This window comes from Sorex fumeus, unplaced genomic scaffold, assembly GCF_029834395.1.
Source record: "Sorex fumeus unplaced genomic scaffold, SorFum_2.1 ptg000095l, whole genome shotgun sequence".
Lineage (NCBI taxonomy): Eukaryota > Metazoa > Chordata > Mammalia > Eulipotyphla > Soricidae > Sorex > Sorex fumeus.
Window position 1 is genome coordinate 20,151,313 of NW_026606152.1, and position 24,125 is coordinate 20,175,437.

A 24,125-nucleotide genomic window follows, 5' to 3' on the forward strand; every position below is an offset into this window, starting at 1 on the left:
AACATGTTAACGTACTTAGAAAATATCTACCAACTCTCCAATGCTGATCACCAGCTGTCAGTTCCCTACCCTTCCCCTTTTCCTTCCCATACATCCTTCACTCCATTAACTCTCCTAGGACCATCTATTTCCACCACCACCTTCCAGGCTCAAGGTCAAGCGGTACCAACCCCAAGATTCTACCAGTTTGTGGTTGGTTGGGTGGGAGAATGATGTCATAAAGTAGGCAGTTGAAAGGTAGAGGCTAGCCGATCAGGAGGTCAGATTCCCAAGAAGAAGACCGGATTGGATAGAGAGAGAGGTAGAATAAAGCAGGCTAGGGAGATGGAATCCTACACGACAGTTATAACAGTTTCACCTTCCTCAGACTCTTATGTTAGAAAACTGCTCCCATTATACTCAAGAGCTTACATATTTCATTAACAAATCAAGAAAATTACTAAATAATCATTTATATTGCACTGTTCACCAACATCATTAGGTTTTATTATTATTATATTTTATATAACTTTTACAGCACAGTGGGTAGGCCATTTGCCTTGCAGGAGGCCAACCCAAAGTATCATACACGCAAGTCAAGTGCTTTAACCCTGAGCCATATAATCAGTCATCAGCAAGTTAGCTTTTAACTACTGATCTTAAGTAAAGAATCAGAAAATTAGACAAATAGATAAAAATGTTCACATCAATATAGACTTAGCAGTAAAATATTACAATTATGAAAAACTCCAAAATTTTATGGTCACTGAAATTTATTTTTTAAAAATTATGCTTGTATATAGACTAATGTAAATACATAATTGAAAAACTCCAAAGAAATGTAGCTTCATTTTACTTGTATGTTTCTTGTGGTTCTATTTCTTCTTAATATAGTTATCCCACGAACAATACAAATTTGAACTTCTATATGATTTTTTTCAATAATTACATTATGAAACATTTTTGGACATTGGTATTGATGTGGAATAATTAAAGATGATTAATATGGGGACGGGCACTGAGGCCCAGCTCTGGGCAACCAAGTTGAACGGCTCCTATTTCAACCAGGTACAGCCTGCCCCCAAGGCCCTGGGACCCTCTGTGCGCATGCACAGCTAGGTCCACCTCCTAGAAAGCCGGTTTCAACCCTGATCTGCGCGGGACGGGCACGCAGGCCCAGCTCTGGGCAACCAAGCTGAACGGCTCTTATTCCAACCAGGTACAGCCCGCCCCCAAGGGCCTGGGACCCTCTCTGCGCATGCAAAGCTAGCTCCATCGTCGTTCCCAACATCTAGCTCAGTGCCAGGGACTCTTTCTGGAGCCACGGCCGCATTAGCGGCCGCGAAATATTTTCCCACTACATATACCATAGGAACCATAAGCTAACTTCTTCGATGGAAACTTCTCTAGTTTAGCTCAGTCACTAGAAACACAGTAGCCAATAACTCATAAGCCTATCTTAACTCACACTGCATATCAAGCAGAATAGTAACAGTGAATGTTAAGGACTAAACCACAGTTTTCACAATGGTACAGCAACGCAAAAGCCCACCAAACTTTCTTATTGAAATGTCTAGCCCAGATGACACCAACAGTACTGCAGTGTTAGACAACCTCAATGACAAGCAATTCAGGAGGGAGCTACTTAGGATGCTTAGGGAATTAAAAGAAACAATGGAAAGCAATGCCAATAGAAGACAAGAGGATTTGAAGGCAGAAATGAGGAAAATGCAATCAGAAATGTCAGACCTGAAAAATCTCGCAGGCGAATTGAAAAACTCAGTGGAAGGCCTCAGCAGCAGAGTAAGAGCTGCTGAGAACAGAATAAGTGAGCTCGAAGATGAAGTTCAGAGACTCTCCAGAAAAGAGCAGAAATTGGAAAAGAGACTCACAATTCGGGAACAGATGGCAAGAGAAGATCGTGATGAAGCCCAGAGGGGTAACATAAGAATTATTGGAGTCCCAGAGGTACAGGAAGAAAACCTTGATGAAGAAGAAACTGTCAAAGACATCATTGCTAAAACGTTTCCAGAGCTGAAGAAAACTTGTGACCATATTCAGGAGGCCCGAAGGGTACCAGCTAGAAGAAATCCGAATAAAAATACCCCAAGACACATTCTGATCAAAATGACCAAAACCTTAGACAGAGACAAAATTCTGAAAGCAGCAAGATCGATGAAAGAAATCTCTTACAAAGGAGCATCCTTAAAATTCACAGCTGATTTTTCTGATGAAACCCTCATGGCCCGAAAACAGTGGTGGGACATAGTGAAAAAACTCAATGAAATAAATGCCTCCCCAAAAATATTTACCCAGCGAGACTCTCATTCATAATAGAAGGAACAACACACAGTTTCACAGACAAACTACAGCTCAGGAACTTCATAGACTCAAAACCATGTTTACAAGTACAACTAAATGGGCTACTTTAAGGCAAGACAGGCCTCTCAAATACACCAAATTTCAACAGAACAATGGGACAAAATCCCATAACAATAATCTCTCTCAATGTCAATGGGCTAAACGCACCAATTAAAAGACATAGAGTGGCAGGATGGATTAGAAAATTGAACCCAACATTCTGCTGCCTGCAAGAAACACATCTCAATAGTCAAAGCAAACACAGACTCAGAGTCAAAGGCTGGAAAACAATCCTACGGGCAAACAGCTCCCATAAAAAAGCTGGGGAAGCCATCCTAATATCAGACCACATCGATTTCAGAGTGATGAAGGTCATAAGAGACAGTGAAGGCCATTTCTTATTGATCAAAGGATCTGTAAAACAGGAAGAACTTACAATAATAAATATATATGCACCTAATGAGAGACCAGCAAAGAACTTAAAACAACTACTCATAGATTTGGAAAAAACATAAACAGCAACACAATACTAGTGGGAGACTTCAACACTGCTTTGTCACCAATTGATAGATCAACCAGACTCTAGCTAAGCAAGGACATACCTCATTTGAGGGAAAAAATGGAAGAAAGGGACTTGGTAGATATATACAGGACACTTCATCCACAAAAAGCTGAATACACATTCTTCTCAAGCGTACATGGAGCATTCTCCAAGATAGACCACATGCTGAGCCACAAAACATGTCTCCAAAAAATTAAGAAGATAGAGATTGTATCGACAATCTTCCCAGACCATAATGCGCTGAAATTAGAAGTAAATCACATACAAAAACAGAAAACTAAATGAAACACCTGGAAATTAAACAGTGCTCAACTGAACAACGAGTGGCTTAGACAGGAAATCAAAAATGAAATCAAAAGATTCCTAGAAATGAATGAAAATGAGGACACGAGTTACCAAAATTTATGGGACACAGCAAAAGCTGTGTTAAGAGGAAAGTTTATAGCTCTACAAGCATTCCTCAGGAAGGAGGCGTGAGCACACATAAGTAACCTAACGTCACAGTTTAAGAGCTTGGAGAAGGACCAAAAAAAGGAGCACAACCCGAACACGAGAAAGGAAATAATATAACTCAGAGCAGAGATTAACGAGATGGAAACCCAAAAAACAATCCGAAAGATAAATGAAACCAAGAGCTGGTTCTTCGAGAAAATTAACAAGATTGATAAGCCTTCAGCAAAACTCAAAGAAAGGGAGAGAGAAAACCCTAATAAACCGAATCAGAAATGAAAAGGGTGTCTTTACAACAGAAACTACAGAAATTCAAAGGATCCTCAGGGAATAATTTGAGAAACTGTATGCCACAGAACATCAAAACCTCGAGGAAATGGATAAATTCCTAGACTTCTACTGACTCCGAAGGCTGAACCAAGAAGACCTGAAATACCTGAACAGACCTATCACCATCAAGGTAATTGAAATGGTAATAAAAAGTCTCCCCAAGCACAAAAGTCCTGGTCAGGGACGAGACAAGGATGCCCACTCTCTCCACTGGTGTTCAATATAGTACTGGAAGTACTTGTAATAGCGATTAGGCAAGAAAAAGATATTAAGTGCATTCAGGTAGGAAAGGAAGAAATCAAGCTCTCACTATTCGCAGATGATATGACACTATACTTAGAGAACCCAATAACCTCCACCAAAAAACTCCTAGAAACAATAGACTCGTATAGTAAAGTTGCAGGCTATAAAATCAATACACAAAAGTCCATGGCTTTGCTATATGCAAACAGTGAGAGAGAAGAAAGCAACATGCAAAAAACAATCCTGTTCACAATTGTTCCCCAGAAAATCAAGTATCCAGGAATCATCTTACTAAGGAAGTCAAGGACCTGTACAAAGAAAACTACAAAACGCTACTTCAGGAAATAAAAGAGGACATGAGGAAATGGAAAGATATCCCCTGCTCATGGGTCGGGAAACTTAACATTGTCAAAATGGCAATACTACCAAAAGCATTGTATAAATTCAATGCAATCCCTATAAGGATACCCACGACATTCTTCAAATAAATGGAGCAAACACTCCTGAAATTTATATGGAACAATAAGCCCCCACGAATAGCTACAGCAATTCTTGGGAAAAAGAAAATGGGAGGAATCAACCTCCCGAACTTCAAACTGTACTACAAAGCAGTAATAATTAAAACAGCATGGTACTGGAACAAAGGCAGAACTGCAGACCAATGGAACAGGGTTGAATACACTGATATCTCCCCTCAATCATATGATCATCTAATCTTTGATAAAGGTGCAAGTAATGTGAAGTGGAGTAAGGAAAGCCTCTTTAATAAATTGTGTTGGCATCACTGGATGGCTACATGCAAAAAAATGGGCTCAGAACTCTGCCTAACACCGTGTAAAAAAAATGGGGCAATGAAATGAACAGAAACTTTCCCAAAGAAGAAATCCGAATGGCAAAAAAGCACATGAGAAAATGCTCTACATCATTAATTATCAGGGAGATGCAGATCAAAACCACAATGAGATACCTTCTCGCACCTCAGAGACTGGCCCACATTCAAAAGAACAAAAGCAACTGATGCTGGCGCGGATGTGGCAAGAAAGGGACTCTCCTTCACTGTTAGTGGGAATGTCGACTGGTTCAGCCCTTCTGGAAAACAGTATGGACGATTCTCAAAAAATTAGAAATTGAGCTCCCATTTGACCCAGCAATACCACTCCTGGGAATATATCCCAGAGAGGCAAAAATGTATAGTCGAAGTGACATCTGCACTTGTTTTTTCATTGCAGCACTCTTTACAATAGCCAGAAACTGGAAGAAACCTGAATGCCCAAGAACAGATGACTGGTTAAAGAAACTTTGGTATATCTACACAATGGAGTACTATGTAGCTCTTAGAAAAGATGAAGTCATGAAATGTACATACAAGTGGTACAATATGGAAAGTATCATGCTAAGCGAAATGAGTCAAAAAGAGAGGGATAGACATAGAAAGATTGCATTCATCTGGGGGATATAAAGTAACAAAGTATGAGATTAATACCCAAGAATAGCTGAGATAAGCACCAGGAGGATTACTCCATAACTTAGAGGCCAGCCGGGTATCCTAGAGGAAAGGGCTGTTCAGATAGAGAAGGGAGCACCAAATAAAGGATGTTTGGAGGATTCTCCCAGGAGGGGAGATGCATGTTGAAAGTAGACTATGGACTGAACATGTTTGCCACTCAATGCCTCTTTTGCAGACCACAACACCCAAAAGGAGAGAGAGAACACAGGGGATTGCCCTGCCACAGAGACAGGGGGGATGGGGGGATGGGGGTGGGAGGGATATTATCCATGGTGGTGGAAAATGGGCACTGGTGGAGGGATGGGTATCTGATCATTGTATAATTGAAACCAAAGCACAAAAAACTGTAAATCTATAACTGTAAAAAAAATAAAATAAAATAAAGGGAAAAAAAATTCTAAGGAAACCCAAGCACAAAAATTTGTAAGTCTACAACTGCACCTCATGTTGTTTCACTAATAAAAAAATAAATTTATTAAAAAAATAAATAAATAAATAAATAAAAAAAGAAATTGAGCTCCCATTTTACCCAGCAATACCACTCCTGGGAATACATCCCAGAAAGGCAAAAATGTATAGTCGAAGTGATATCTGCACTTGTTTGTTCATTGCAGCACTCTTTAAAATAGCCAGAAACTGGAAGAATCCTGAATGCCCAAGAACAGATAACTGGTTAAAGAAACTTTGGTACATCTACACAATGGAGTACTATGTAGCTCTTAGAAAAGATGCAGTCATGAAATTTACATACAAGTGGTACAACATGGAAAGTATCATGCTAAGCGAAATGAGTCAGAAAGAGAGGGATAGACATAGAAATATTGCATCCATCTGGGGGATATAAAGTATCAAAATATGAGATTAATAGCCAAGAATAGCTGAGATCAGCACCAGGAGGATTACTCCATAGCTTAGTGGCCAGTCGGGCATTCTAGAGAAAAAGGCAGCTCAGACAGAGAAGGGAGCACCAAATAAAGGGTGTTTGGAGGACCCTCCCAGGAGGGGAGATGCATGTCGAAAGTGGACTATGGACTGAACATGTTTGCCACTCAATGCCTCTTTTGCAGACCACAACACCCAAAAGGAGAGAGAGAACACAGGGGATTGCCCTGCCACAGAGGTAGGGGGGGATGGGGGGATGGGGGTCGGGGGGGATATTATCCATGGTGGTGGAAAATGGGCACTGGTGGAGGGATGGGTATCTGATCATTGTATAATTGAAACCAAAGCACAAAAAATTGTAAATTTACAACTGTAAAAAAAAAATAAAATAAAATAAAGGGGAAAAAAAAGTAGACATAACTTCAGGCATATAATATAAATATAATCCTAATAAGAGTAAGTAGATCTATAGCACTGTCCTCCAGTTGTTCATTGATTAGCTCTAGCAGGCCCGGTAACATCTCCATTGTGAGACTTGTTGTTACTGTATTTGCAGGAATATTTTCAGTATATCCTGAGAGCCTCATTCTCTTAAATGCCTTCTCTGGCAATATCAGGCTCCAGAGAAAAGAACTTTTTCCTGGGAGGATTGCGAGATTCATGGAATCTTCTATGAAGGCTTTGCAAAATCATATTGAATACGTCATGGGTAGCTTACCAGGCTTCACCATGCTGGCGAGATACTCTCGGTAGCTTGTCGGGCTCTCTAAGAGGGACAGAGCAATTTAACCCAGATTGGCCAGGCCGGCCACTTGCAGTGCAAATGCCCTACCGCTGGGCTATAGCTCCAGCAATAAGTATATAATGTAATAGTTCATGTTAAAAAAATTGCAAAAAAATACAAAAGTGCATAAATTTGAGGGAATTTTTACTATGCAAAAAGTTTGCAGTTGTTAAAAATCAAATAAAATCCTAATAGTGAAAAAAAAAGATGCCACGCCACTGTCTGAGCAAGTGAAAACAGAGATAGATAAATGGATAAATGGGACTATCTTAAACTAAGAAGCTTCTGCACCTCCAAAGAAACAGTGACCAAAATAAAAAGACAGTCTACAGAATGGGAAAGGATATTCGCCGAATACACATGTGACAAGGGGTTGATATCCAGGATATACAAAATACTGGTTAAAATCCACAAGAAGAAAACATCCAACCCCATCAAAAAATGGGGCAATGAAATGAATAGAAACTTTCTCAAAGAAGAAATCCGAATGGCAAAAAAAGCACATGAGAAAATGCTCTACATGATTAATCATCAGGGAGATGCAGATCAAAACCACAATGAGATACCATCTCACACCTCAGAGACTGGCCCACATTCAAAAGAACAAAAGCAACTGATGCTGGCGCGGATGTGGCGAGAAAGGGACTCTCCTTCACTGTTAGTGGGAATGTCGACTGGTTCAGCCCTTCTGGAAAACAGTATGGACGATTCTCAAAAAATTAGAAATTGAGCTCCCATTTGACCCAGCAATACCACTCCTGGGAATATATCCCAGAAAGGCAAAAATGTATAGTCGAAGTGATATCTGCACGTGTTTGTTCATTGCACCACTCTATACAATAGCCAGAAACTGGAAGAAACCTGAATGCCCAAGAACAGATGACTGGTTAAAGAAACTTTGGTACATCTACACATTGGAGTACTATGTAGCTCTTAGAAAAGATGAAGTCATGAAATTTACATACAAGTGGTACAACATGGAAAGTATCATGCTAAGAGAAATGAGTCAGAAAGAGAGGGATAGACACAGAAAGATTGCATTCATCTGGGGGATATAAAGTAACAAAATACGAGATTAATAGCCAAGAATAGCTGAGATCAGCACCAGGAGGATTACTCCATAGCTTAGTGGCCAGTCGGGCATTCTAGAGGAAAGGGCAGCTCAGATAGAGAAGGGAACACCAAATAAAGGGTGTTTGGAGGATCCTCCCAGGAGGGGAGATGCGTGTCGAAAGTGGACTACGGACTGAACATGTTTGCCACTCAATGCCTCTTTTGCAGACCACAACACCCAAAAGGAGAGAGAGAACACAGGGGATTGCCCTGCCACAGAGGCAGGGAGGATGGGCGTATGGTGGTTGGGGGGATATTATCCATGGTGGTGGAAATTGGGCACTGGTGGAGGGATGGGTATCTGATCATTGTATAATCAAACCCAAGCACAAAAAATTGTAAATCTACAACTGTACCTCATGGTGTTTCACTAATAAAAAAAATTTTTAAAAAAGATGATCAATATAAGGTAAGGTAAAGGTAAAGGCCCTCCCGTTGATCGTCGATTTGCTCGAGCGGGCCCAGTAACATCTCCATTGGAGACTTTGTTGTTACTGTGTTTGGCATATCGAATACTCTCGGTAGCTTGCCGGGCTCTCCGAGAGGGGCGGAGGAATCGAACTCGGGTCGGCCATGTTGGCCGCTTGTAAGGCGAACGCCCTTCCGCTGTGCTATATATCCTAGAAAAATCAAAAAATCTAAGAAAAAGTATGCTATGCATGTAGCAAGTATCATGCTGTTTTAATTATTACTACTTTTAGTAAAGTTTGCGGTTCAGGAGGTTAATTCCTCCCATTTTCTTTTTCCCACGAATTGCTTTAGCTCATCATGGGGGTTTATTGTTCCATATAAATTTCAGGAGTGTTTGCTCCAATTCTTTGAAGAATGTCATGTGTATCCTAATAGGGATCACATTGAATTTCTACAGTGCTATTGGATATATTGCCATTTTGACAATATTAATTCTCCAGATCCATGAACAGGGGATATTTTTCCATTTCCTCGCATCCTCTTTTATTTCAAGAAGCAGCGTTTTGTAGTTTTCTTTGTAAAGTTCCTTTACTTGCTTAGTTAAATTAATTCCTAGGTAGTTGATTTTCTGGCACACAATTGTGAATGGGATTGTTTTCATCTTGCCATTTTCTTCTCTCTCACTATTTGTGTATAGTAAAGCCATGGATTTTTTGGTATTTATTTTATACCTTTAACTTTACTCTCGAGTGTATTATTTCTAGGAGTTTCTTGGTAGAGGTTTTATGGTTCTTTAAGTATAGTATCATATCATTTGCGAATAGTGAGAGCTTGATTTCTTCCTTAACTATTTGGATGGCCTTAATCTCTTTTGCTTGCCTAATTGCTATTGCTAGTATTTCCAGTACTATGTTCAACACCAGTTGAAAGAGTCGGAATCCTTATCTCGTTCCTGATCTTAGGCGGAACGCTCTCAGATTTTCCCCTTTGAGGATGATGCTTGCTGTATGCTTGTGGTAGCTGGATTTAAATATATTGGGGTAAGTCCCCTCTATCCCCAATTTGGCGAGGGTTTTCATAATAAACGGATGCTGGATCTTGTCAATTGCTTTCTCTACATCTATTGATATGATCCTATGATTTTTATCTTTTCTTTTGTTGATATGATGGATTATGTTGATTGATTTCCGAATGTTAAACCATCCTTGCATCGCCCGGGATGAATCCCACTTGGTCATGGTGTATGATCTTTTTGATGAGTTGTTGAATTCTATTTGCTAGTATTTTGTTCAGAATCTTCTCATCCGGGTTCATCAGTGATATCGGCCTGTAGTTTTTTTCTCTCATGGTGTCTTTGTTTCCATTTGGTATTAGAGAGATATGGGCTTCATAGAAACTGTTTGGGAGAGTTTCTGTTTTTTCAATTTCCTGGAAAAGTTTGAGAAGGTCGGGCAGTAGATCCTCTTTAAATGTTTTGAAAAATTCGGTAGTGATTCCATCTGGACCTGGGTTTTTGTTTTTGGGAAGAATTTTGATTACAGTTTCAATTTCATTTATGTGACTAGGTCTATTCAGGTATTTTATATCTTCTTGACTCATCTTTGGGAGATTTTAGTAATCCAGGAAGTTATCCATTTCTTCTAACTACTCTTTTTTCTTGGCATACAGACTTTCAATGTAGTATCTGATGATCCTTTGAATTTCTTTGGATTCCATTGTGATATCTCTATTTTTATTTCTGATTCGGTGTATTAGTGTTTTCTCTCTCTGTTTCTTTGTGAGTGTTGCTAGTGGTATATCTACCTTGTTTATTTTCTCAAAGAACCAGCTCTTGGTTTCTTTGATCTTTCGGATTGTTTCTTAGGTTTCCATGTCGTTGATTTCTGCTCTAAGTTTTAGATCTTTTTCCTTCTGCCCAATGTAGGATCCTTTTCTTGATCCTTTTATAAGAACTTGAGCTGTGAAATAAGTTGCTTATGTGCATCTTTTCTTCCGTCCTTAGATATGCTTGCAGAGCTATGAATTTTCCCCTTAATAGGGGTTTAGCTGCATCCCAAAAACTCTGGTAGTTCGTGTCTTTGTTCTCATTTGTTTCCAGGTATCATTTGATTTCTTCCTTGACGTCCTTCCTGACCCACACATTGTTCAGCAGTGACTTGTTTAGTTTCCAGGTGTTCGATTGGTTGTCCGTGTCTGTGTGTGATTCACATCTATCCTCAGTGCATCATGGTCTGAAAAGATTGTTGATACTCTTTCTATCTTCCTGATTCTATTGAGGTATGTTTTGTGGCCTAGCACATAGTCTATTTTGGAAAATGTTCCATGCGCACTGGAGAAGAATGTGTATTCTTTCTCTGGGGCGTGTAAAGCCCTGTATAGGTCTATAAGTCCTATCTCTTCTATTACTTCATTGAAACACAATGTTTCCTTGCTGAGTTTTGTTCTTGTTGATCTATTCAGAGGTGATAAGGCGATGTTGAAGTCTTCATCTACTATGGTGTTGCTAGCACTGTCCTCTTTAAAATCTGTTAGCAGTTGTTTTAAGTATATAGCTGTTCCTTCATTAGGTACATATACATTTAAGAGTATGATTTCTTCATGTGGAATGTATACCTTGATGAAGAGAAAGTGGCCCTCGCTGTCCCTTCTAATCTTTTTCAGCCTGAAATTAATGTTGTCGGATATTAGTATGGCCATCCCAGCTTTTGTGAGGGAGCTGTTTGCTTGCAGGATTGTTTTCCATCCTTTCACTTTGAGTCTGTGTTTGCTCTGATTGTTCAGATGAGTTTCTTGTAGACAGCAGAATGCTGGTTTCAGTTCCTGACCCCATTTTGCGACTCTGTGTCTCTTTGTAGGTGCACTTAGACCATTGACATTAAGGGAGATTATTGTCATGGGGTTTTGTGCCATCTTCCTTTAGGAGTTGATTTACACGTGTTTTCCTTCTTATCTTACAGGAGCCCCTTTACTTCTTCTTTTAGATTTGGTTTTGAGTGTATGAAGTTCCTGAGTTTGTGTTTATCTAAAAAGTGGTGTATCGTTCACATCGAATTTGAGTTAGAGTTTAGCTGGATAGAGTATTATCGGTGAGGCGTTCATTTCTTTGAATTTTTTCACTATATACAACCATTGCCTTCGGGTTTGGAGGATTTCCACTGATAGGTCTGCTGTGAATCTAAGGGGTGCTCCTTTGTATGTAATTTCCTTCTTTGACCTTGCTGCTTGTAATATTGTGTCTCTGTCCACAGCATCCATCGTTCTGAATATGATATGCTTGGAGTGTTTTTTTCTGGGGTCTCCTTTAGCTGGTACCCTTCTGGCTCCTTGGAACTGGATGTCTGCTTTCCTTAACTCTGAGAACTTTTCAGCAATGGTTTCTTTTACTCTAGCTTTTTCATTGGGGTTGTTTCCCTTTCCTTCTGGTACTCCAATGATTGTAATGTTGTTCCTCTTGGCGTCATCCCCTAGGTCTCTGATTCTCCTTAGAGCCATTTTGATGTCTTTTCCTATTGCTTGTTCTTCCCAGTGGGAGTTCTGTTGCTCATCTTCAAGCTCGCTGATCCTCTCTTCAGCTGCACTTATCCTATTGCTAAGGGCACTTACTAACTTTTTAATTTCATCCACTGAATCCTTTATTTGTGACTCTTCTTTTTGTAGCTTTTTAAAATTCTGTTCTCTTTTCTTCCTGTATTTTCTTGACTCTCTGTTCTATTGTTTCTTTCATTTCTTATTTTAGTCATTGGATATCTCTTCCATTGATTCTTTGAGTAGATCCTTGAACACCCTCTGCATTTTATCCTGGAATTCTTTATCAATGAGAGCGCAATTGTGGACAACCTCGATTGAGAATTTTTCTTTTCTTCATATTCTCCTTGTGGTGGAGATTTGCGCTTTGGAGGAGGTACTTTTTAGTTTTGAGCTTGTACAGCACATTTCATACAGGTCTTTTCTTAGAAATGGAGTAGGCGAGTGGAATGTTGTTGTATTCTAGTAGAGGTGGTCAGACATTTTTAGTCGGTATTAGGCGACAAAGTGAGAGATGAAAGTCCTGAGTGCCCAGATTGGGAAATATAACTGCGGCTGGCCACCCAGGAGAAGGCCACGCCCACTTCTGGGAGGACACACCCCCTATATGGTGGCCACGCCCCTGGCCCATCCCAGGGTCACTCCCACCCAGGTTCCTGGAATGTAGGAGGAGGGATGGAAAATCCCATGGAGCTGCCTCAAGTGTCCCCTTCTGTAGGGTGTCCAGTTCTGCAGGAAAATGCGGGGAGCTGGGGGTGAGGAGTGGTGAACCTGGCTTGTGCTCCCCCTACCCACCTGGAGGGGAGGCGCTGATTTGGTGATGGACAGTTCCAAGGAGCTGCTGCAGGTGTTCCCTGCAGGTGTCCCCCTGTGGAGGGTGTCGAGTTCAGCGGGAAAAGGCATGGGGCTCTTGTTTTATTTTTACTTTATGTTCCAATCTTAATGGTATCACCAGCTACTCAGTGAACCTAGCTAAACCCTAAAGTCTCTTCCACTTTCTCCTGCACAAGTCTCTGCTTTCTGACAAAAGGGAGGACCTCAGAATGCTGACATAAATCTAATACCCAGGGCTGCAGGAGATAGTGTAGTGCTTATGGAACTTGTGTCACATGCACTCAATTTGACTCCCAGCACCACATGATTGCCAGAGTATCAAAGGCTGTATAGCATAGGAGGACCCCAAGCACCATGGCCACGTTTTCTGAGAATTGTCTGTAGGGCCCCCACACCTCCTGAGCATTGCTTTAGAGACTCTCCCAGCAACCAAAAAATATGTAATGTCCCAGAAACATGTACTTGTCTTAAATAGGGAGCCTCACTTGAAGTGAGGTTCACAAGGAAATATTGCATGAAAACATAAATCAAAGAGCAGGGGAGACAGTGTAAAACATGTGAGTACAGATCATATATTTGGTGAAATGAGTTAAGATTCAGATGCCCTAGTCCTCGCACCAGGGATATTCCTTCAAAAATGCCCCAATATACTGGAAAGGTTCTAGAACATTAGATGACTGAAACTCAGTTATGAGCAACTTTGTAACTGTGTATCTCTTAGTGATTCTAATCGATAAAGTAAATTTTAAATATACCCATCAAAGTAACCTTTTTACCACTAAATGGGAAAGATACTTTCTAATACTTATCCTCACGAAAAGCTCAACAGAGTGTGACACTTGCCAGGAAATATTCTCCCTTGCATTTTTCTCATGATACTTATTAGTACTTCACTCTTCTGTTTCTTCCCTTTTCTCATGCCAAAGCTTCGCATCTCCCTTGCAAGCTCCTGAAACATTATCCATTCAACATTGATGCACTTTGCCACTGCTCCTCTTGGCGTCTTGTCCACGAACTGATTCTAAAACATAACATAGCTGCAATTACAGTATTCATGCCAAAGACAGTCATTGATATATCTTTGGGTTTAGCTTTCTACAAGCTATTGGCACACAGGTGAGTAACATTTTTTTTTCCTACAGAGAACACAAAAATAGTTATGCTGGGTTTTAAAGTTCCATCAGTATTTTTAATGTTTTATTGAATATCTGTGATATAGACCATAACAAATCTATTCATAATTTGCTTCCAGTCATACAACGATCCAACTTCCATCCTTCCTCTAGTGTACATTTCCCAAAACCAATATTCCTGGTTCCCTAAAACCATCCCCCAACAAACTACCCCCACCCCCAGCCTGTCTCTATGGCAGGATCTTTGATTCTTTCTCTTTGTCTCCTTTTTATTTTGTGCATTAAGGGTCTCATACAGGTACTAAGAGGTCATCATCTTTGTTCAAGGAATTGAGCATTTTTATCAGGAAGGTAAGGTTGAAGTAGCTTTGAGGTATGGAAATGACTGCTGAGGCTTCCATAAGTACAGGGCAGTGAGTGTAGGATGCCCATCCTGCCCAGAGAAAGCCTGGAGATTTCAGTCACAAAACACACATATCCGAATTTTCAGCTGTTATGTTTCAGTGAGAGCCATCCTGAGACGGTGGAAACCAGAGGAGGGCATGGTGGTGATTTTGTATTGCGGGAGAAAGTGGCTGCACTGGGTTCTGGTTGGGTGGGCACCAAACTAACCTGCCTCCCTCCGATTTACCCTAGTGTCTTCAGCCTTTTGCAGTTCCAAGGTTAACTGTGACTGTTGATATCTTCCAGATTTGTCTATGGGTCTCTGAAACAAGACCAATTCATTAGCTTGTATAGCTGAGCCTGGGGTGGTTTGTTAACATGGCTCCCACATATCTTTCGGGAGTTTAATTTCTCGGGAAATGTAGTCCTGAGTTGTTGGGAGCCAGCCAGAGGCACAGTGGCCATTTGAGGTTATCGGGAAGCATGAAGACACCATCAGACTGTTGATGCACTCACCTGAGGGTACAGGTTGACTTTCTGCAGGCACTGCACAACCAGACTACAAACATTCATTGAATGAATGAACGAATAATCAACATTTTCAAAATGTGTCTCTTTCTTGCATTTTAGAAGGGTAACTTCTAACAGGAAAATAATCTTCAAGGTATAATCAAGACCTATGATTTATTCTTAATATATTTAATAAAAGCTAAACATTTTGGAAATTTATACAAAGAAATTCTTTTAAATTATCTGTCTTCATAATTTACTTGTAAATTACTAAGATATCACTGTTTCTTCCACTGTTCTTAGCATAGAAATTTACAGACAGAATGTGCTAAGTAAAAATTCATTTTGGCACTTCTCTTCAATGTAGTACTGGAAGTACTTGGAATAGAAAATAGATAAGAAAAAGATATTTAGGGTTTTTCATGTATGAAAGGTAGAAATAATCTCTCACTATTCACAGAAGATATCATACTATATTTAGAGAATACTAAAATCTCTACGAAAAAACTCCTAGAGGCAATAGACTTTTATAGTAAAATTGCAGGCTATAAACTCAATACCCAAAAGTCTATGGCTTATTTATATGCAAATAATGAGAGAGAAGAAAGTGACATGAAAAAGCAATCCCACTCACAATCATGCCTCAGAAAATCAAGAACCTTGGAATCAGCTTAACTAAGGAGGTAAAGGACCTATACAATAAGAAATTAAAAAATGACACGAGGAAACGGAAACATATCTCCTGCTTATGGAATGGGAGAATTAACATTGTCAAAATGGCAATTCTCCAAGAAGCATTGTAAAAATTCAACTTGATCCCTATAAAGATACCCATGACATTCTTCAAAGAAATTGATCAAGCACTCCTGAAATTCACATGGAACAACAAACGCACACGAATAGCTAAAGCAATTCTTGGGGAAAAGACGATGGAGGCATCACCTTCCCCAACCTCAAACTCTACTACAAACGATAATAATGAGAACAGCATGGGACTGAAACAAAGGCTCAGCTGCAGACCAATGGAAAAGGATTGAATATACTGACACACACCCTCAAATATATAATCATCTAATCTTTGATAAGGGAGCAAGAAATGTGAAGTGGTTCAAGAGAGTCCTTCTAAACAAACGGTGCAGAAAAAACTGGACAGCTATATGCAAAAAAAAAAATGGCTCAAACCTCTACCTAACACCATGCACAAAAGTCAGATAAAAATAGGTCAAAGTCATCAACATCACACCAGAATCCCTCAGGTACAGTGATGACAAGGTCAGCAAATCCCTCCACGACATTGAAGCTAAAGGTATCTTCAAATATAACATGCAACTTGCCAAGCAACTGGGAACACAGATAAACAAAGGGAACTATCTTAAATTAAGCAGCTTCTGTACCTCAAAAGAAACAGTGACCAGAAACAAAGACTCCGCCATGCGGGCAAGATACTCGCAGAAGCCTACCAGGTTCTCTGAGAGTGAGAACTGGACAATCAGAGTTACTCTCTTCTAAATAAGATCCAGTCTCTGGATGTTGGCTATTGATGGCATTACATGGATCCAGGGGTAGATCGTGGTTTTAACACTTAATTACTAGAAGATGGAGGATCTGGAAGGAGGGGGCACAGTCTTGATCTGAGCAGCCATGGAGATCTCATCCCCCGGTCCCGCACATTTGGGTTCCTCTTCCAGTTCCTTCATGCATGAGGCTCCTTCAAGCTTGGGAAGAGTGGTCTTAAGCGTACCTATGGCTGGTTGCAGAGGTCTTCAGCTGCCGGGTCTATGCTCAGGGCGGTGAGGGAATCTCACCCCGCCATCTCCAAGGGGCCCCAGTGAGGAAAGCCAGGTGCGAGGTCAGGAGACTGTTGTTTTAGACATATTTGGAATTAATTTTAGATCGAAAAGTACGCATCATTGAAAATACTTATGTGCTTAGTAATAAATTACTACAAACTTGTTCAATCACGTCAGAGACCCCACTCTGCTCAGAGAACTAGATTTTAATTACAGATCCGTTTTGCCCATGTGTCATGACTGAGAATCTCTATCAGTAGATATGAAACTCACTATACACAAAGATGCACACAGGTTACTATGAGTCATCTATGTTGTTAATGTGAGTTGGCCATTAAACTTCACTGAGACCCTTTGTTCTGTCCTTTATAGGAGCCACATGAGTCTCACCTTCCGTTCAAGTTGAACTTGTAATAAGGTGGAATGAAATCATCAATATGCTTCTCACCTCATCCTTCAGGAGAAAAATCCTACATACATTCATGGTGGTCAAAGTGCAGACAACACCATCCACCTTTTCCTGGAGAAGTACACGGGACTGAGGTGAAAACAGCAAAAGGCTCTAGTTTAATGGTCTTAATTAAGGTTTCAGGGAACGACATTAAACAACCTCATATACCATCTTCCAAAAGAATTATTTTGTAAAACTGATGCCTAGGGCATGGTAAAAGATAATATGGTAAAAACCATATTTTTCTTTCTGGGACATTAAATTTCTAAATCTATTTATTCATGCTGCTTTGAAATACATTCCTTGATTAGGAATCATTGTCTGCCATAGGAGTGAGGAAGGACAACACTGAAAGTAATAAGAAGAGAAAAATATGGAAAAATTAACTCCTACTAAGTTTAACACATATACTAAAATTGAAATGATAAAATGATGAGCATGGTCCTTGCACAGAGATGATATGCAAACTTGTAAAGCATTCCATATTTTTGTTGCAAGAAGAATGAACAGGTCTACTTTAAGCTAAGACAATCCCCACAAGTACAAAAATTCTACATAAAGAGAGCACAAATCCACACCACAACAATCTCTCTCAATGTCAATGGACTAAATGTGCCAATTCAGAGGCACAGAATGTGAAGATGAATTAGAAAACTGAAACCAACATTCATTCTGCTGCCTGCAAGAAACACGTCTGAACAATCAAAGCACCCATGGGCTAAAAGTAAAAGTCTGGGAAACAAGTTTTCAAGAAAATATCACCTCCACAAAGCTGGAGTGGCGATACTAGTATCAGACCACATGGACTTCAGGCTAAAGATTATCAGAGACAGTGAAGGTCATTTCTTAATGATCATGGGATATGTACATCAGAAAGAACTCACCCTCCTCAATGTATATGATCCTAATGACAGACCAGGAAAATACTTAAAAACAACTTCTAATTGACTTATAGAAAAACATTGATAGCAACACAATACTAGAAGGAGATTTCAACACTTCTTTGACACTTCTCCATAGATCAAACAGACTGAAGCTCAGCAAGGAAATATTTTCTTTAAGGGGAGTAATGAACAACCATTGGCTTAGAGAAGAAATCAAAGAGGAAATAAAAAATTTCCAGAAACAAATGAGAATGAGGACACGAGCTACCATAACTTGTGGGACACAGCAAAAGCAGTGTTAAGAGGAAAGATTATAGATCTGCCAGAATTCATTAGGAAGAAAGAAAGGGCCTACATGAATAAATTAGAGGTCAAGATTTTGTAAAATGACCAACAAAAGTAGTCCAAAATAGGCTGGAGGAAGGAAATAATAAAACTTGTACCAGACATCAATGAGCTACAATCCCAAAATACAATCCAAAAGACCAATAAAAGCAAAAGCTGGTTCTTTGAGAAAATAAATAAGATCAATAAACCATGAGAAGCCTCTCAAAAAAACAAAGAGAAAGAATTCTAATAAATCAAATCAGAAATGCAAAGGGGGTTATCCTAATAGAAACTACAGAAATACATAGGATCATCAGAGATTATATTGAGATTCTTTGCAGCAGGAAATGAGAGAATTTTGAATAAATTGATAAATTATTGGATTCCAATTACCTCCCAAGGCTGAACCAAGAAGATTTGGAATACTTGAACCTATCACTAACAAGGAAATTGAAATGATGGTCAAAAGTATCCCTGCAAACAGAATCCATGGCCCAGATGGATTCAATAGTGAACTATTTCAAACCTTTAAAGAGGAATTGCTTCCAACATTTTTAAGATTTTCCAGGAATTGAAGAAACAGAAATACTCCCAAATAGTTTCTATGAGGCAAAGATCACCCTAATACTCAAATCGATAGAGACACCACAAAAAAAGAAAATTACAGACCTATTTCCTTGATGAATACAGATACAAAGATTTTCAAGAAAATACCAGCAAAGAGAATCCAGAAACTCAACAAAAGATCACACACTATGACCAAATAGGTTTAGCTTGGGGATGCAAGGATGGCTTAACATTCTCTAGTCAATCAACAGAATACACCATCTCAATAAAATAAAGTTAAAAGTCATATGATCATATCAATAGATGTAGATAAAGCATTTGATAAGATCCAGCACCCATTCATGATGAAAAACTCTCAACAAAATTGGATTTGAAAGTACTTTCCTCAATCTAGTCAAAGCAAATTACCACAAACCCACGGCAAGCATTATTCTCAAGGGGGAAAAACCAAAGGCTTGGAGCAGAAATCAATGAACTAGAATCCCAGAATACAATCAGGCACAAAACAAGTTACCCACTCTCACACCTCCTATTCACCATAGTACTTAAAGTACTTGCCATATGATTTCGGTAAAAAAAAAAAGATATCAAGGGCATCCAGATAAAAAAGGAAGAACTCAAGCTTTTACTATTTGGAGATGACATGATACTATACTTATAAAATCCCAAAGAATCTACAAAAAAGCTCCTGGGAACAATAGATTTGTTTAGTAAAGTAGCATATTACAAAATCAATATCTGGTACTCCATGGCTTTCCCATATATTAATAATGAAAGAGAAAAAAGAGATAGAGAAAAACAATCCCATTCACAATAATACCTCAGAAAATAGAGTATAATAGAATCAACTAAAAAGGTTAAGGAACTATACAAAAAAAAAAAAAAACCTACAAAACACTACTTCACGAAATAAGAGAGTATATGAGGAAATGGAATCACATCCCATGCTCATGGATTGAGAGGTTTAACACTGTCAAAATGGCAATCCACCCCAAAGCTCTATAAAGATTTAATGCACTTTCTATAAGGATACCCATAACATTTTTCAAAGAAATAGATTAATCACTCTTAAACTCATACAAAACCATAAACTCCCATGAAGAGCTAAAGCAATCTTTGGTAAAAAGAAGAAGGGAACACCTTCCCCAACTTCAAACCCTACTACAAAGTTTTAGTAATCAAAATACCATGATATTCAGATAAAGACAGGTTTCAGATCAATGGAATATAGTCAAATATCCTGACGCTGGCCCTCAGATTATTATTACCTAATCTTTCTTAAAGGCTCAAGAAATATGAAGTTGAGCTAGGAAGTCTCTTCAGCAACTGGTGCTGGGAAAACTGGACAACAATATGCAAAAAAAATGAACTCAGACCTCTTTATAGTGCCAGGCACAAAGTCAGATCAAATGTATTAAAGACCTCACTATCATACCTGAATTCTTAAGATATATGGAGAAAAATGTGGGAAGATCCCTTCATGACATTAAAGCTAAGGGAAACTTCTAGAATGAAACACCACTGAACAAGGAAGAGGAAGTGAAGATAAACAAATGAGACTAGATTAAACTAAGAAGTTTCTGCAACTCAGAAAAAATGGTGACCATGATCGAAAGACAGCCCACATAACGTGGAAAAATTATTTATGCAATACCCATACAATTAACCTCAAAATTCTGACTCCTGTATCATTAAGAACACTAAATAGTTCCTGTGAATTTTATTCTTCTTCACATATATTTACTCTAAAATATTTTAGATACACTTTTAAACCACAGGTAAAAAGGAAAAATTATAAGTTTTTTTAAAAATAAAAAATAACCCCTATACATAGCCAGGTGCGACCCAAAAAACAAAAAAGCAAGCAAGCAAGCAAGCAAGAAAAAATTTAAAAATTAAAAAATAATGCCGTTTGCAATGCTAAGGATCAATCCCAGATCATCATTCTTTGCGTTTTTGGGTCACACGTGGCGATGCACAGTGGTTACTCCTGGCTCTGCACTCAGGAATTACTCCTCACGATGCTTGGGGGGACCATACAGGATGCTGGGAATCTAACCTGGGTAGGCCGTGTGCAAGGCAAATGCCCTACCTGCTGTACTATAGCTCCAGCTCCCCCCCTCCCTGTGATTCATCATCTTGAGGGCCTCAGATTTTTACCTTCCATTTGGAAACTTCATCTTTACATTGACACAGTAAATTGAAAACACAGAACCATTGAACGGCATGTTATAATGGTAGCAGCCATGAGCAAACATTGATAACCCATAAGTTGGCATGAATGACTTCTGTCTCAGAGGCTTCACTTCTGAGGATACCGGTCACTATCTCCTTTCTGTTACATATCCCAGGATCAGAACCTACATCAGGCCATCAGTAGAAATTGTCCACCCGAAAGCTAGCCTTCCACTGGGATCAGAATCCTTGATCCATCTAACTTGAAATTTTTCATTCATGACTTGTTGACCTTGTTTCAGGTGGATGCATCCAGAGCATAAACTCAGCTTCCCGTTGTTTCCACAGGAAACCCAAATACCTAAGAATGTTATCATTTCTGACGCCACTCTTAAATATTTTTTTGGAATCCCACGGTAAGATACTATCATTCGTGTTATAATATTACTGTTATCTATAGTTCGGTCTCCCCAAAGAACTCTCTACCCTCCTCACTCCAAGTGCAGACTCCAGTGTATCATGATCCTGAACGTACTTATAATAGTTTCACTCAGGTTCTCCCCTAAAGTGCACAAGTTAAGTTCATACCAATCCAAGTTCTTATTCCTAAACTACCAGAGTGGGCTTGTTCCTCAAGCTTGTGTTCTCCCTTGAAGAAATACCGTGCTTCCTTTCTCTATGTCTCTCTTTGCTTGTTTTGTTAAATGACTGTTCTCGCTTGAACATATATTCCATTCCACCCTACAACTGTTTCACAATTTTCTAAGAGTTTTTCAATAAAATATATTTTGTTTCACTAAACTAAAACTTTGAAAACACCAGAGCATTGTTAAAACCAGTATTTGTATCTTTTAAACCACAAATTTTGAAAATGAAAGGTGGTAAAGCAATGGAATACTACTCAGTTGTATGAAGTGAAATCTTCTTATTATTTGTATATAAAATGTATAACATGAGGAAATTATGTTTAGTGACAAAAACCAGGCAGAGAAAGATAGGCATCCTACAAGTTCATGCCTATGTGGCATATGGAGAAAACAAATTAAAAGAATAAAATGAGACAGACAAACGTCTAAAACATTATTTATATTCTATGATTTATAATTCAATTAACAATGGTTTCTCATACACATAATTCCAACAAGACACTCCTCATTCTCTCAAAGAACAAACCCTCCCTCTCCCCCAATCCCCCAGAATCCCTCCCTCCTAATCCCCTGACCCAATTGTGTGGATCAGTTCTCCCCTTACATTGCTCTTGAACCTTTGTTTCTACCTTGCTGTGTGTCTTTACATCCCACATATGAGAAAAATCTCTCTGTATCTGTTCATTTCCTTAAGGCTAACTTTACATGCATGATATCCTCTAGTTTCATCCAATGTTGAAAATTGCATAATTTTGATCTTTTCAAAGCAATAAAAACAAACTTTAGAACTATGAGACTATTTAGTTACCAGATCGAAAAGTATAATCAAAGTGGGAAAACTAAACAATGGTGAATGACAGAGTAGGCCTTTCAGTAGTGAGTGTAATATGATACATGCAAGTTGATTCTGCATAATCCTAAAATTTATGAAATTCTATAATGTAATTCTATAAGATAATTTTACATAATCAAAAAAGTATTTAAATAATTTACATTTATCTATGATTATGACGTATCTTTTGTGTCAAACTATCAGAAATAAAAAGAATGTGAGATAGAGATATGGTGTATCACTATACTTTTAAACAAGAGAAGCGCTAAAAATTTCTGTGTCTTGATGAACTCTCATATAAATTGACTCCAAAATCAAATTAATATACTCAAGGAAAAATAAAAGTCAACCAATTTAATCTTTTGCCTTCACTCAGGTTCCCATCTGCTGATCTCTGGCAGACGAAACAATTTTTATTTTATTTTATTTTTTTAAAATTTTTATTAGTGAAACACCATGACGTACAGTTGTACATTTACAAATTTTTGTGCTTGGGTTTTGATTATACAATGATCAAATGCCCATTCTTCCGCCAGTGCCCATTTTCCACCACCATGTATTCCAGTATCCCTCCCACACCAATCCCCCCCCCCCATCCCACCCTGCCTCTGTGGCAGGGCATTCCCTTTTTTTTCTCTCTCTCTTTTTGGGTGTTGTGGTCTGCAAAAGAGGCATTAAATTGCAATCATGTTCAGTCCATAGTCAGAATTTTTATTTTCAAAGGATTTCTTGGCAGAGGTTTGGCATTCTTTGCTAGCAACCAACTCATTTTCTTCTGCATTTTTTTTTCTAGAAATATATACTTATACTAAGACTGATTAGTTATGGCACCAAATTGAAAAATGTCCCTGTTTTTACTTCAGTTCTATTTCCTAATTATCACAAATTATTAGCAGTGGACAGAAAATAACTAGCCCAAAATTCGTGGGGGAAATGGAAATGTTTATGCTTTCCATAGTTTGGAAAATCCCTGTCACTAGTATAGTGACATACATCTAAATTTGTAAACAAAATGATTAAGAAGAGGTAAACCATGACTGCCACTTCAAGGAAGAACGGGCCTTCAGCAAATATCCTTGGTTTTAGAAGGATGGCTCTGGCTTGGATTGGGGGCAAACATGAGAGCTGTGAGCTACCTGCAGTTAACACATGCTCTGAGGCTATGTGGTGACACTGCTGAGAAATGTCGAGAGCCCTGATTAGGTAGGGTCATGGGGGAGAATGGAATGATGACAAGAAAACAGAGAAACAGGACAAGATCATAGATTCCTTTGAATAAAAGTTTTCATCTCTAATGTATTAATCTGTGAAAAAGAGAACCAACTTCTTATCATTCTTCCTGGCAATATATTATCCTTACATAATGCTTCAGGAAAAAAACACTTCCCTTGTTAGTTATTATAGCCTGAATATCTGTGAGGTCTTTGAACTCTTTCTATATATA

At 38.9% G+C, this 24,125-nt stretch overlaps 1 pseudogene; it reads left to right on the forward strand.

The window, feature by feature from the left end:
• Positions 1-17,645: 17,645 nt before the first annotated feature.
• Positions 17,646-17,739, forward strand: LOC130040972 (uncharacterized; annotated as a pseudogene).
• The last annotated feature ends 6,386 nt before the right edge of the window (positions 17,740-24,125 follow it).